General features: G+C 38.0%; 1 pseudogene; it reads left to right on the forward strand.

The window, feature by feature from the left end:
• Positions 1 to 12992: 12992 nt before the first annotated feature.
• LOC125109831 (60S ribosomal protein L6-like) lies at positions 12993 to 13900 on the forward strand (annotated as a pseudogene).
• The last annotated feature ends 1077 nt before the right edge of the window (positions 13901 to 14977 follow it).

The following is a 14977-nucleotide window of genomic DNA, read 5'->3' on the forward strand; positions in this document are numbered from 1 at the left end:
TTAAATCAGCTCTAGTTCCCTCAGATTCTGTGTTAAATGCTATAATGAATAAAGCAAAATAGAAAAAAGACTTTTAGGAATATTTTATGTTTCTATTTTAAGATAAAATAAGATTAATTGTTCCCTACTCTTACTTAAACTTGAGTTAAATAATACCGGTCTTTATAAAGTTAGCTCAACTCTCATACAATAGGTTCTTTTTTTTTTTTTTTTTTCCTTTACTGAACATCAGAGATGCCCTATAAAAGGCACAAACTCAAATAAGAAACTGGGTGTTTTTCTTTCTTAATCACAAATAATTTGTTTGGGAGTGATATGTTTTATTCAGTATCTATATTTCTCAAGCTCCCTTTTGGATAGATATGGCTTTATGAAATGATCTGGCCAATTAGAAACAGGCCAATTACTTGTGTTTTGCTTCCCACCCCACCCCTACATTTCAGGACATTTAATTCCTAGCTGATAAAATGTCATAAATGATGGGTTGGCAAAGTATGCCCCAACTGCCACATCTTGCCATCACCTATTTTGTAAAGTAATGCTAGAGCCTAATTCTGAACATTCCTTTCAATATGTCTATGGCTGCTTTCAAGCCACCACAACTGAGTTGTGACAGAAACCATACAGACACAAAGCTAAATTATTTACTATCTTCTCTTTTATTTAAAAAAATACTTTCTGATCCTTGATATAGAGAACTTCTCACAGACAAATATAAGGAGAATTGTTTATGGAGGAACAAGTGTTTGCAATGGCCGTTTCCTACCCTCTGCTTTTTCTTGACTAAACTTCAGTCAGTCTTCTCTCCTTTCTACAGAAGGAACTCTGCATGCTCCCAAGCATGAGCAAGCACTAAAAAACTGGAATCTGCCCTTCTATCAGCTACTCCAGGGAATAAACTGATCACAAGGTCCTTTCTGGGGCAGACCCCACTAGTCATTTTTTGCTTGTCCAGCTGTCCCTTAAAAGATTTTGCTTATATCTGCTTGCCCCTCCTTGAGCCTCTGAATAAAAAAGCTTTTTCTGTTGGGTTGTGAAATGCTTGTATATTTCTGAAATTGGAGCATTCTCCCCATTGCAGCAGTATTTTTTTTTTTTTCTGAATAAAGCCTCTAAATCCGGATTTACATGTTTTTTTTTCTTAATTTGTTTTTAATTTGATAGTTTCTGGTGCCATGACATGGACAGAGTGCTGACAGATCCTCATACCCTGCTCTCTTTATCTAGGCATTCATTCTGGTTTCTCAAAACCCTGGGTCCTTCCTGGCTAGAGAAATCAGTATCTATGGTAAATCACAACTCCTAATCCAATGCTCCAGACATTTCTCTGTAGTAGTATGCTAGGGAGTTGCTTTCAACTATTAAATTGAGCTCTTCCCAGTTCTTTTCTATTTGAGTAGGACTTCCTGGTTCTTTTCTGTTTGAGCAGCATTTTTGCTGGGTTTTTGTTGTTTTAGTGAAACTGTTACTGGGTAAGGGTTTTCTTGGTTCTTTTTGAGTGGGGATTTACAACTTGACTTTCTGGAGGGAAATTCTCAGTTTTTTGAGGGGATGCTTCTCTGCTTTTCCTGATTCCACGTTCAAGGTTTGCACAGAGCTAGTCTTTCAGCTCTTCAAAGAAAGCACAACAGACCACTTTGGCTCTCAAGGGAGGACTATACATGGAAGTGATTTTTTATTACCTGTCTCCTCTTTCTACCTGATCCTGATTCTCCCACGGATAACTCTCAATTTCCCAGGACTGAGAGTAGATGAACTCCACCTGACTATATGCTTCTCCACTACTAATTTTGCCAAAACTTTCAAAAATGGCAAAGTTTTCTAAGGCCTTAACTTGGAATTGCAATGGTCACATTGGGGTTTTGGAGACCTCCTTAATTTATTATACTTTTAGGGAGCTCTTAAATCCTAGTTGTCTAGGATTCAAGAATATTCAAATACTCTCCAATCAATAATCTGGTGTTTTTTATTTGTTTTTGTTTTTGTTTCTGGTTTTTGGTATGAAGAAACAAAAAAAAAAAAACTGTTCTCCTAATCAAACCTTAGTCACACCTTAAACAATCTCAATCTATTCTATCAGAAGATATGCTAGTCAATCTTTTGAGGAACCACCTGTTTTTCCCCAATGTTACTCCTTTCATTCCCTTCTCTAAGATACTTGTGCCTTTGACACTTTCTATTCCTTTCCCTCTTTTTTTTTTTTAATGGTTTCACTTATTTATTTGAGAGAGAGCAAGCACGCATGAGCAGCAGCGGGGAGGAGCAAAGGGAGAGGGACAAGAAGACTCCCTGCTGAGCAGGGAGCCCAATGCTGCTGATCCCAGGACCCCAAAATCATGACCTGAGCTGAAGGCAGACACTTAAGCGACTGAGCCACTGAGGCACCCCTCCTTTCCCTTCTGCTCCTCCAAATTTATACAAGTCTCTCCCATAACCATGTTCTCATTCACTTTGTGTTTTATCCTCTACTTCTTGACCTTAACCTTACTAACTTCTTAATTCTCCATAGTGTCCTGTGACCTTGGTACTGCTCCTACAATGTTAAGACTCTAAGAACGAGAAACTACAGAGACCAATTTACCCCCTTCCCAGCAGATTATTTTTTTAGCATTGGTCTCAAGCTGATCTGTATGCTATAATGAATTTCGTTGACCCATGTAAAAACAGAGACAAGTCTCTATACAATTCAGGTTAATCTTAGGGGCATCCTCTCTGGGACTCATATCTTTGCCAACTGGCTCAACTCCTTTTTACAATTAGAAAATTCTAAATTGGATCTATGAAGAAATTAAAATAACCCAGAGGGCTATAACGGAGCTAAGGACATGGGGAAAAAGCTCCTTTATAATATCTAGAAACATTTAGATCCAACTCTAGATGGCCACATGGCATCTGCTTTGGCCACATGGTTATCTGCTTTGTTAATGATAGGTTCCATGTAGAAATATTCTACTATTCTAATACTCAAGAATATTAGATTAATTGAAGAAATGTCCCTGTCTCTGAAATCCATTCTTCAACACAGTACTATGAGGATATATGAGCTGATAAAGCTAAGTATACACAGTATAAACTCATGACTCTCTAAATTAAACAACTTGAGGATAATTATTATAAGACCTTAATACCCCTCAACCTTACTAGGCTTTGGAAGAGACACCTGTGGCCCTTGCAAGGAGAAAGGGCACTGGGCAAAAAAATGTCCTAAGACACAATCCTCAGTATCTCGATGACTCTCCTGTGAGAGATCAGCTCGTATCTACCCCAGATACCTTTAAGCAAACTGGGGAAATAATAATCCCAGTCAATGGACATCCCATTACCTTTCAGGTATACACCAGGGCCACTTGCTCTACATGTGACACCTCACAGTTTTCTACCATAATCCCTCAGAGTACACAATCTCTGTGTTGCACTGAAACAACTTACTACATTTTACCCCCTTTTTAAACCTACTCCTATGTCTCTCAGATCTCATCATGCCCCGCATGGGTTTTTATTAAGTTCCAGAATTCAGTTCATTTAATATGCAGGACATATCATAATTAGATTGTAGTATTTCATGTTCACGTGAGGTACTAATCTTTTCTTCTCTGATAGCTCTAATAAATGATCTCCGTTTTCTTGCCCCTTTCACAGCTCACAAGCCCTTGACAATTCCCACATTCAAGACATGTTCACTCACATTTTTGATTCACTTGAGGCTATGGGAAAACAGACTTGGACTTACCTTGGAGACAGAGTCCTTAATTGTGAATTTATACCCTTTATGACCTTCCCTAATCCTATTCTCTCTTCCAACCTCTCCTCTGATGTCACTTATTTTATTGTTGCCTTATATTTTGCTTTCTTCAGCATATCCTTTAATCCGAACTCCCAGTATCTATTTGTTTTTACATGGAAAAAATCAACAATATACTGGAACACTCATGCCCCAAGAATTTACAGAATCCTTTACAAAATTTTCCTGAACATTAAGTGCAAATATAAAAGATTTGATCTTTGTAATTCAACCTTCATTCAATATGTAGATGACCTCTCTTTTTGTCTTAAGACATTCAGCAACTCTTTTCATGAAATCTAATACTTACTATAAGACTTAGTTCAAAAGGGCCAGAAGGTTTCAAGAGACAAAGTTCATCTCTGTTGCCCCCAAGTCCACTATTTAGGTCATGATATTCCCCCTGAGGGAAAAACCTGATCCCCCAGATCATATCAAGTTCATATTTAACAACCTCTTATCTGAAACCAAAGGATAACTTCAAGGCTTTCTGGAACTGACTGGCCACTGTAGAATGCAGATCCTTACCTTCTCTGCTATAACATCCCATTTATACAGCATGACTAAAGAAACTTTATCTGATCCTCTGAGACTTGCCTTCTGTCAAATGATTTGAATCCCTTTCTTTTATCCCATTTAGGGCTTCTTGACTACTCTTTGTTTTTCTGTTTGTTCATGCCTTAGGGGTTCTATCTCAAAGAGATAATAGAGATCAGAGGTCAATCAGATATATCAGTCTTAGCTCAAGCTTTTTATCCTTCCTTGCTGGCAAGAGTGGCAATTGCAAATACAGTTCAAACCATATCTGACCTCATGCTAGGTGATACCCTGAACATTTATGTCCTTTGTGCAGTTGGGACCCTTTTCCTGATCGCTCAAGTTCACCTGTTGTGAAATTCTTCTACTCTCTCTTTCCCACCCATGACAAAATCTCAGTCCCACTAGTCTGCTCCCTCTCCCAGCTAAAGGACAACTGAATAATTATGTTATAGACACTCAAGCCTAAATCCTCTCCCATTCTGACTCTTAGAAATCCCTTGCAAATCCAGACCTTATTCTCTTTGTTGATGGTTCATATCTTCAAAACTTAGAAGGACATTTTTAACCAGAATATGTCATTTCTGATTTTCAAAATTCTATTCAGTGTAGGTCTCTATTTGGTGCAAAGTCAGCTCAGATCTCTGACCTCATGGTTTTCATAAGAGCCTTCTCTTTGGCTACCAATAGGAAATTTGGCATTTTTACAGACAATAGATCTGTGTTTTGGAATAGTATATTATCTGGATATATTAAGGAAAATCAGAGGATTTAAGTCAGTAGCTATCCTTAGGGGCAAAAAAAGTGCTAAAGCTAAAGAAAATTCACTGTTAGATATACTAAATTGTCATAAAGCCCTACACTCTCACTTCAATCAGGTAAGACCCTAAATCTACTCTGATTACACCTGATCCTCTATTTGCAGTACTTAAAGTCTCCTAATTCAAAGCCCTTGAATATTAAAAGGCTAACTGGGAACTATCTGGATGTCTTATCTAACCAGACCAACTTTGGAAATAACCAGATACTTACCTGGTTTCTTCCTCTGTGAGTATTTTATGAAGGCCAGAAAGTTTTGGAACACTGAAAAAAAAATAAAACTAAATTAAGTTGAAAAAAAAAAAAAGAAAAAACTAAATCAATTCCTTTGCCAACACTGGTGAGGAAACTTCAACTCCCTATCTGGAACAAGTGGTGGCTTCTTGCCCAATCTCTCGAAAATATAATCCTGATTGTTGGGCTGGCAGAAAGAAAGGTCTACTTAAGATGGCGAAAGTTCCCGCCACAAAACCTGAGCTCAGATAGGAGAACAAAGACCCAAGCAGGAATCTGAGACACCCCCCCCCCCCCCGCCCCGCTCCGGGCTCCCGTGGACCAATGGGACCCTGATGAGCAGGCGAAATATCCAAATAAGGGGAACTTGCCAAAAGACCCCTGAACTCCCCTTAAGACCCCTTAAAAGCCCCCTTCTCCCTGCCTCGGGCGCGACTTCCCCCACTCTGCTTTCCAGAGTTGCGGAACCTCGCCCAAGGGTGCCCTCCTCCGGTAGTTGCAGTTTTCCTGGCTCCCCTTCTCCTGAGCCCTAAAACTGCGCCAGAGAGTGCCTTTAATAAATCTTGCCTTGTGCCTACCTCGCCTGGTGTGTTTATCTCGCCGGAAAAACTTTACACTGATAAAACTGCAAAAGTGGGTCAAGGAAAGAACCCCCCACCAGGACCTTTACTTCATTTGCAATTAGATTTAGTGATTTCCCTTGATTTCATAGATATGAATATCATTGTATTGTCATAAACATGTTCTCTCACTGGGCTTGAAGCTTTCCCTGTAAAAGGACTCCTGTCACTATTTTACTAAACTTTTTTTTGGAACTAGTATTCCCTGTGTCAGAATTCTACTGGGTTGTTCAAATGACCAAGGAACTCATTTCATTTGTGAAGGCATCTAGCCAATCCAAAAAGTTCTTCCCTTATCTCCAAAATGACATTGTCATCTGGAATGATGGGAGAGTTAATGGATCATTAAAATTAAAGCTTGACAAACAAATGAAATAACTCAATCTCCTGTGGCTCAAGGTTTTACCATTAGCACCAATTGCCTTCTAGGTCTCTCCTACAGCAACATGGCAACTGTACCAATCATGCAACTGTGCCAATATGAAGTAATAACTGATGACCTATGATAATTCATTTTTCTGTCTGAGCTCTCAAAAATTCTATCTTCATCAATTCAAACATCCTAAAATACTACAAGGGACTTAATAAATATATCCATGTTCTTCATTAATAGGATAAGGCTTCTATTCCTCAAATTCTTCTGTCCAAAACACTCTACATTCTAGAAATTAGAGACTTAGTTCTCTAGAACTGACATCAACTGAAAATCAGTATTTCACCCCATTGGAAAGGCCCTTACATCATCTTCCTTACCACTAACACTGCTGCCCAAATCAAGTGGTCCAAACCTGGATTCATGTTCTTCAGCTGAAATAAATGCTACTCTGAGTGAAAGTGTAGTCTAAATAGAAGCCTTAAACTAAGCTCATTGGAGCAGAGGGAGCCATAGGTTAGATACCTTTACGATAAGCTGATGACATCATGAAGTGGTCAGTTTCCACCCAAGATGTCAGAACATGGCCTCCTAGCATTTCCTTAGCTACTTTTATTGTCCTTCTTGGCTTCATTCTTCTTTATCTATACCTGCATCACCTTTGCTATCCATGTACCTCCTCACATTGCAACCATAACTTTTCACAATGAGCTTTATATTGTATAATCTCTTTCCCCTCACACTACTTGTCCCTCCTTTAAAATTCCTCCATTCCTGCAAGGGGTCCAGAATCTATGGCATTCTTTTACTCAGTTTATAGCACAACCTGACAACCTTTGTTTTTTCTTTAAAATAATTTCTAGTATAAATAACGTTGCAACCTTACTTTTGTTTGTTGATTATGTATTTCCTTTGGAACCTTCTGGTTTCCCATAAAATCCTATACAGTCTCAGATTTAAGGGCATCCTTTCTCTTATCACTCAGGGGCCTTTTCGGTTTCTACTCCAAAGTTCAAACAGAACCTCCTTCAATTTCAATACTTTTCAAACAAGGCAATCTGTTTCCATTGTAATATAACCAGGGGTCCTCGATGGGCCTAAGAGTTTGCAATCAAACCTACTTTGCCATCAACACAAACACCTACACTATTCCCATGAGAAAGCAAAAAATACATATTTCTTGGCCTGTCATATGAACCTAATAGATCGAGATGATTCTAAACATAATTTTACCCAGTATGCTTGGGACTATTTCTGTAAGCAACAAAGTTACCAATTTCCTCTTCCCAGCTTGATGAGACAACAATTCTATCAAAAGGGTTCACATGAGCCCCAAGACACAAATCCATGGGACATTTATTTTGTGAACCCTGGATAGTCCCTAATGAGGTACAGCAGTGCCTATTGGCATATGCCTGCTCAGTGAACTGGATCCTGTTATCTAGTTAATCTAATTAGCGCTTATCAAATTTTTAGCCAGACGTCCCTCCTTTCCTCACCTTAACTGTTCCATTACAGGCTTCCTCTGCTATCTGAAAATACAGCATTCCTATAAGACCTTTCATAAGCTCAACAGTACAAAGTGAAAAGGTAATTACCATTAATCTATATGGAAAATTTTTTGAACATTCCCGGACACCAAAAACAACCTCTCTTGGGTTTTTCTGATACTTCAGGACATATCTTGCTAACAGATGCACAAAATAAATTGAGATAAAGCACAGATGCTCATAGACAACAGTTCAAAGCTATGGCAGTGACAGGATGAGTGTATTTCCTGGAGAAGGAGCTTGGTTGTGCCACTGTAGCTGCTGGGGTATACAATGTCTTTGTAACAGCTCACGGCAAAACAAACACACTGAACACTATTTTTACTTTTGTCTTTTTTTTTTTAACTGAAAATCCTCTGGATTTCTTTCGGTTAGTGAAAACAGGTACTAATGTAGGTCTTTCACAGAAGACAAGTAGCCCAATTCAAACTTGTGAAAAGTGAGGATACCTGCACCTGTAAGTTTTCTAGGTATGAGCCCAAAGGTCTATAGAACCATGTTAGCTACAAACTTATACACATACTGCCAGTCCTATAAGGAGGCTGTGAAATTCTCAGAAGGTTCTCAAGAAGCCTTAGAGGAAGAGGATAAGAGATTGACAGCAAACCTAAAAGACTTGACTGCTGCTGTAGATCATGATGGATAGTCTGTATCTGGAGCTACTGTTTTGTGGGGCACTTGGGAAATTTGCCAAAACTCTTGTATCTTCATTGCTCTACTCCAGGAAATATCCATGATGCTATACCAGAAGTTCCAACATCACTGGTAACCACAATGACTCCAGCTAATTGCCCTTCACAATCGTCTGGCATCACACATCACCCTTGCCTTCTGAGGGGGCCATTTATGCAGTGTTGTCTGTAGTGCTTGGGAAGACTGCTGTGCATGTTTTTGAATACTCTCTGATGTCCTATGCCATCACCAAAAACATTCAGACTGTCAATTGGGGAATTTGTGAGACTGCCACTGCCAACCTCATTCTACCATCTGAATGAATATGCTTTCAGATCCAATATCTTAGGATCTTCCCAGTTGGCTCCTCCAAATCTCAAGTCTTGATTTTACTCACTTGTTCAAACTTTAATAGTTGCTCTTTTTAAATTTTATTCCTAGATATATCTCTCATTAAATATCCTTCCAACAGTTCTCAGTCTGATAGTACACTCACTATGTAACACAGCTAGCCCTTCAGGCCAATAAGAATGTGAAGGGTGCTCAACCCCTGAAAATTATATGGATCAATTTCAACCTTACAAGTACTCTTATTCCACTCCTAACAGTATCTAAGGACAAACTTTGTCTCTTAAGCAGTTTCATGAACTGACAAAATGATAACTATTGCCCATTTCTTATCCTCTGCTTTGTCTTAACTGAACTTCAGTCAGGAGTCTCTCCTTCCTACAGGTCCCTGTACTCTGTATGTCCCAAGAATATGAAATCACTCAAAATGTGGAATTTGGGGGTGCCTGGTAGCTCAGTGGGTTAAAGCCTCTGCCTTCCGCTCAGGTCAAGATCCCAGGGTCCTGGGATGGAGCCCCGCCTCAGGATCTCTGCTCGGTGGGGAGCCTGCTTCCTCCTCTCTCTCTCTCTCTCTGCCTGCCTCTCTGCCTACTTGTGATCTCTCTCTCTGTGTCAAATAAATAAATAAAATCTTAAGGGAAAAAAAAAGAAATCTATTTTTAAAAATGTGGAATTTGTACCCCTTACCAGCTTCTCCTGGGACTCGAATGACCACAGCAAGACCCTTTCCTTGTCAGACCCTACTGGTCTTTTCTTCTTACATGTCTAGCTTCCCCTTATAAGATTCTGCTTCTCTTTCCCTTCCTCTCTTCTCTTTCCTAAAATAAGAAGGTTTTTGTTTTGTTTGTTTGTTTGACTGTGAGATACTTGCAGGTTTCTGAAACCATAGTGTTCTTCCTATGGTAATTGCATTTCCTCTGAATAATACTACTCTTTTCTAAGTCTGAATTTGTTTTTATTTAGCAGTATTCACTGCAACATAATTTGTAATACCAAAATTAAACAATAAGCAAACATAAAGAATGGGGAAACTTAAATATCTATAAAGAATGGGAAAATAAAATTGTGGTTTATTAATTCATACAATAGAAATCAGTAAATAAAAAGAAACAGTTACATTAATTCTAAAACAACATTACCTCAGTGTATACTGTTGACAGAAAAAGAAAATGGGGAAAAACATCATTGTATGACGTAATTTATGTAAAACCTAAAAGTCTCCAAATATTCTATTTTTTATATGTTCATACATATATGCATATGTAGTAAAGAATTACATATTAATATAGAATTAGACACCAAGTCTCTCTGAGGAGAAAGGGAAGGTAATATTTGTGCAACGAAACAAAGTAGGTATAAGTTGTATTGGTAAATCTTTTATTTCTGTAAGAATAATACAAAAAAAAAAGCACAATGTTAACATTTCTTAAATCTGGGTGACAGGCACATGGGAATTCATTATGTTATTCTTTTCATGTGTTGTGTATTTCAAGTATTTCATAACAAATCAAACATAGAAACAACTCTAGAACACCAGGGACAGCTGACAAGTAAAAAGTTGTCTCTGAACAAATACTCCCTTAGCAAATGCAAAATGCAAGAATTTTACCAGCAATTTTTGCCCTGAGCCTGAAAAAAGAATCCACAGAACTCCTAGTACCTTGTAGTCAGTTCTCTGTTGAAGCCTAGGCTAATTTTTCCATCACTTTGACTCACTTAGTAAAGTTACTAGCTGTACATGTATGGGTATTGGCAAATTAATGACCTCCTCTATTTTATTGAAGCAAAAATCAAGAACAGATTATTTTTAATCAAACAATGACTAAAGAAAGGAATATTTGTATATGCTATTTACTTTGGTCACTTATTTCAAATAACGGATTTTGCTAATGTATAATAGAGAATAGTTACAAATCTTTAATTCTATCTGGATTTACTGGACAGGACAAACCAATGTATGGTACTTCAGGGCAGCTACCTTGAAAATTTTTCATCATAGAAACTTCAAAACAATATTTTATTTTTTATTTTTTTAAAGATTTTATTTATTTGACAGAATGATAGAGTGAGAGCACAAGTAAGCAGAGTGGCAGGCAGAGGGAGAGAGAGAAGTAGGCTCTCTCCTGAGCAGGGAGCCCGATTCAGGGCTCGATCTCAGGACCCTGGAATCATGAACTGAGCTGAAGGTAGCCACTTAACCAATTGAGCCACCTAGGAGCCCCCAAAACAATATTGTAAAAGTATGTACTTTCTCAAGTGTTTTTATTTTTATTTAGAGATTTTTATTTATCTATTTATTTGACAGACAGATCACAAGTAGGCAGAGAGGCAGGCAGAGAGAGAGAGGAAGAAGCAGGCTCCCTGCTGAGCAGAGAGCCTGATGTGGGACTCGATCCCAGGACCCTGAGATCCCTGGACCCTGAGCTGAAGGCAGAGGCTTTAACCCACTGAGCCACCCAAGCGCCCTCTCAAGTGTTTTTAAATAGATGCTGAGAATGTGTTTTTTGGAGCTAGTTAATTCTGTTGTTGCCTGATTTTGCTTGTATGACTCTTCAGTACCTGAAAATGAATTTTAAAGGAATTAGAGTAAATTTAGTCCAACTACATTGCTTTTGGTTATGTTTTACATTAGCACAAAGAAGGTTTTTTTTTGTTTTGTTTTGTTTTTTTACTTTGTTGGTTATTTTGAGTATAAAAAAGTAGATACAGTTTTTTCCTTGTTAGAGGACCTAACCTCACAGCCATTATTTTCAAAATTTGACACTATATTAGCACTTGTTGGAAGAAGAATTGACTGAAGTGAGAAATAAGATATTTTATATCAGAGGTAATTAAATGAAAGGATGGAATCATGCTTAAAAAATTAAATTTTCCCTGCAAGTAAGACCATTCACAACATTTTACACATTATTGTAAAAAGGCAATGTTTCACACTTCCTTGATACTTATTTTGGAAGTCAAATGGAAGAGGCTGCAACTGTGTAAAAACAAACCAAAAAAAAGGCTGTGTAAAGACACAGTTCTTTTAGAAAATTTAAAAGTTTAACTTTGGTTAGAATTTCACTCAACTGATGTTTGGCTGTATCAGTCACTAAATAAGTATGCAAACATACTTACTTCTCTAATTAACTTCTCTAATCCTTTAATTTTCAGGCTTGTTGTGAGTCATAAAAAGCAGTCATATATGGAAGCATTTTATTAATGGAAGGTGCTGTTGTTATCCTACGTGGACCTAAATTGTGGCTAACTTATTTTTCCTTATCTGATGGATTATAAGAATCCATTTAAGAAATTATTATTTTCTGGGGCACCTGGGTGGCTCAGTGGGTTAAGCCACTGCCTTCGGCTCAGGTCATGATCCCAGGTCCTGGGTTCGAGCCCCGCATCGGGCTTTCTGCTCAGCAGGGAGCCTGCTTCCTCCTCTCTCTCTGCCTGCCTCTCTGCTTACTTGTGATTTCTCTCTGTCAAATAAATAAAATCTTAAAAAAAAAAATTATTATTTTCTGAGGAACAATAATTTTAACATGTTTGGTCATGAAACAGTAGACAGGCACATTATTTTTTGTAAATAATAATTTTTGGTAACACTAATTATTTTTTGTACATATTTTACAAAATATTATTTGTTGTAAATATTTTTGGCAACTCTAGTTTTATCTTATTTTTTGTTAATATTTTGGTAACGCTAGTTTTATCTAAAAGAATATATATTTTAATATAGTACTATTTGTAGGAGTAAACTGTGTGAGAATGTATGTGTATATGTGTATGTTCTTAGAAGATGTCAGTGTTAGAAAGAGAAAACACAAAAAGATGAAGTAAGACATGTTAAAACATATATAACATGACAGTTTAAAAAAAAAAATAACAGAATAATGTTTGAACTACAGAAATTTATCAGGTTTTATTTTTCTCAGGAATCCTGGTTAACAAAACAAAGATACGGATTGGGGAACAATGAAAATAAATCAACAGAAGAGAAATTCACTAGTGAGTAAAATACCTGAAAGTAAAATACTTTCATTTAGGGGACTTAGTTCTCTTTCCCATCTCACAAGATGGCGGGCAAAAAAGCTGAGAAGCTGGCTGCTAAGGAGAAGAAACTTGAAGCCAAGAAAGCTGATGCCACTGGTGGCAAGGCTAAGAAGGGTAACCCACAAGCTAAAACGCCGAAGAAGGGGAAGCCCCACTGCAGCTGAAACCCTGTCCTAGTCAGAGGAATTAGCAGATACTCTCGATCGCCTGTGCATTCCAGAAAGGGCACATAGAAGAGGACGTATTTGGCAGCTAAATCCAGGGTTGAAAAGAAAAACAAGGTTCTTGCAACCATCACAAAACCAGTTGGTGGTGACAAGAATGGTGGTACCCAAAATGCCTAGGTATCATCCTACCGAAGATGTGCCTCAAAAGCTGTTGAGCCATGACAAAAAACCTTTCAGTCAGCACGTGAGAAAACTGCAGCTAGCATCACCCCGGGACCATTTTAATCATACTCACTGGGTGTCACAGAGGCAAGAGGATAGTTTTCCTGAAGCAAATGAGCAGTGGCTTGCTCCGTGTGACTGGACCTCTGTCCCTCAATCGAGTTCCCCTGCATAGAACACACCAAAAATTCGTCATTTCCAAAATTGATATCAGCAGTGTGATATCAAATTGATATCAGCAGTGTGAAAATCCCCAAACATCTCACTGATGCTTATTCCAAGGAGAAGAAGTTGTGGAAGCCCAGACAGCAGGAGGGTGAGATCTTCGACACTGAGAAAGAGAAATACGAGATTACAGAGCAACGCAGGGTGATCAGAAAGCTGTGGACTCGCAAATTCTGCCAAAAATCAAGGCTATTCCTCAGCTTCAGGGCTGCCTCTGCTCTGTGTTTTCTGTCATGAATGGAGTTTACCCTCACAAATTGGTGTTTTCCCTCACAAATTGGTATTCTAAATTTCTTACAAAGAACCTAATTAAATAACTGATCCATTAAAAAAAAATAACAACTTTCATTTAGATCCCTAGCACAGTTTCTATTTACTGTTCATTTGCTTCTCAACCTCAAACAACTTAGCAAATACAATCTGAAGAGAGTCTTACAATGAAACATACAGCTTGAGCAACAAAAAGAAAACCTAGAAATTGATGGAGAAGACAAAAATTATAAATTTGAAAATAAAATGTAAACATTCTACAAATTAAAAAAAACACAATTGAGATATTATATAGTACAGTCACACAATGACATAAAAAACCAAAAGCATGTGAATTTAATTGTGATGATCTCTGATTGTCAAACAAGTATAAAAACATATGTTTACTGTTCTCAATTTTCCAAGCAATTTTTAGAGATATTTCAATTCCAGCTATAGTAGAAGACCAACATAATACATCTTGTAACAGTACCAATTTGGATATAATTGGTTTGACTGGACTTCTCCACCCAAAGCTCTTCCAAATACCTTGTGCGATGCACTTGGAGGATGGGTGGGCACTAGTGGAGAGAGAGGGGAGGTGAGACCAGGGAGAAGACAGTCAACAGAGAGGCAGAAAGTGGATTTCCTGGTCTCCAGTATTTTCTAGGAGTAAATCCCTACATAAGGCTGAAGATTGGAAATAAATGAGTTTCAAGATTTCATATGGATTGATGCTATTCTTTTTCAAGTCTCGGCCAGCCAGAAAACTCAGTCATTCCATTCAGACTTAACTCTAAACAGAAACCAACTACCAGGTTTCTCCCAAATGCAGGCAGGGCTGCCGTTTAAATAGCTCAGCCAAGCCTGGAACTCCCAGCCAGCAACTTAAACAAGCTTCACTGGTACATTTCACTAACTACTCAATAATAAGACCACTGGGTTTAAGTTTTGTACTTCATGAACCCTACTTCTCATGTATTTTTGTGCCCCCAGCCCAACACTCATTTTACCTGCAACTGTGTTGAGTCATTCCTATGCTGGGGAGGAGAGCATTCCTTTTTTTTTTTTTTTAAGATTTTATTTATTTATTTGACAGAGAGAGATCACAAGTAGACGGAGAGGCAGGTAGAGAGAGAGAGAGA

The sequence above is a fragment of the Lutra lutra genome, chromosome 9 (assembly GCF_902655055.1).
Source record: "Lutra lutra chromosome 9, mLutLut1.2, whole genome shotgun sequence".
NCBI classification, from domain to species: Eukaryota; Metazoa; Chordata; class Mammalia; order Carnivora; family Mustelidae; genus Lutra; species Lutra lutra.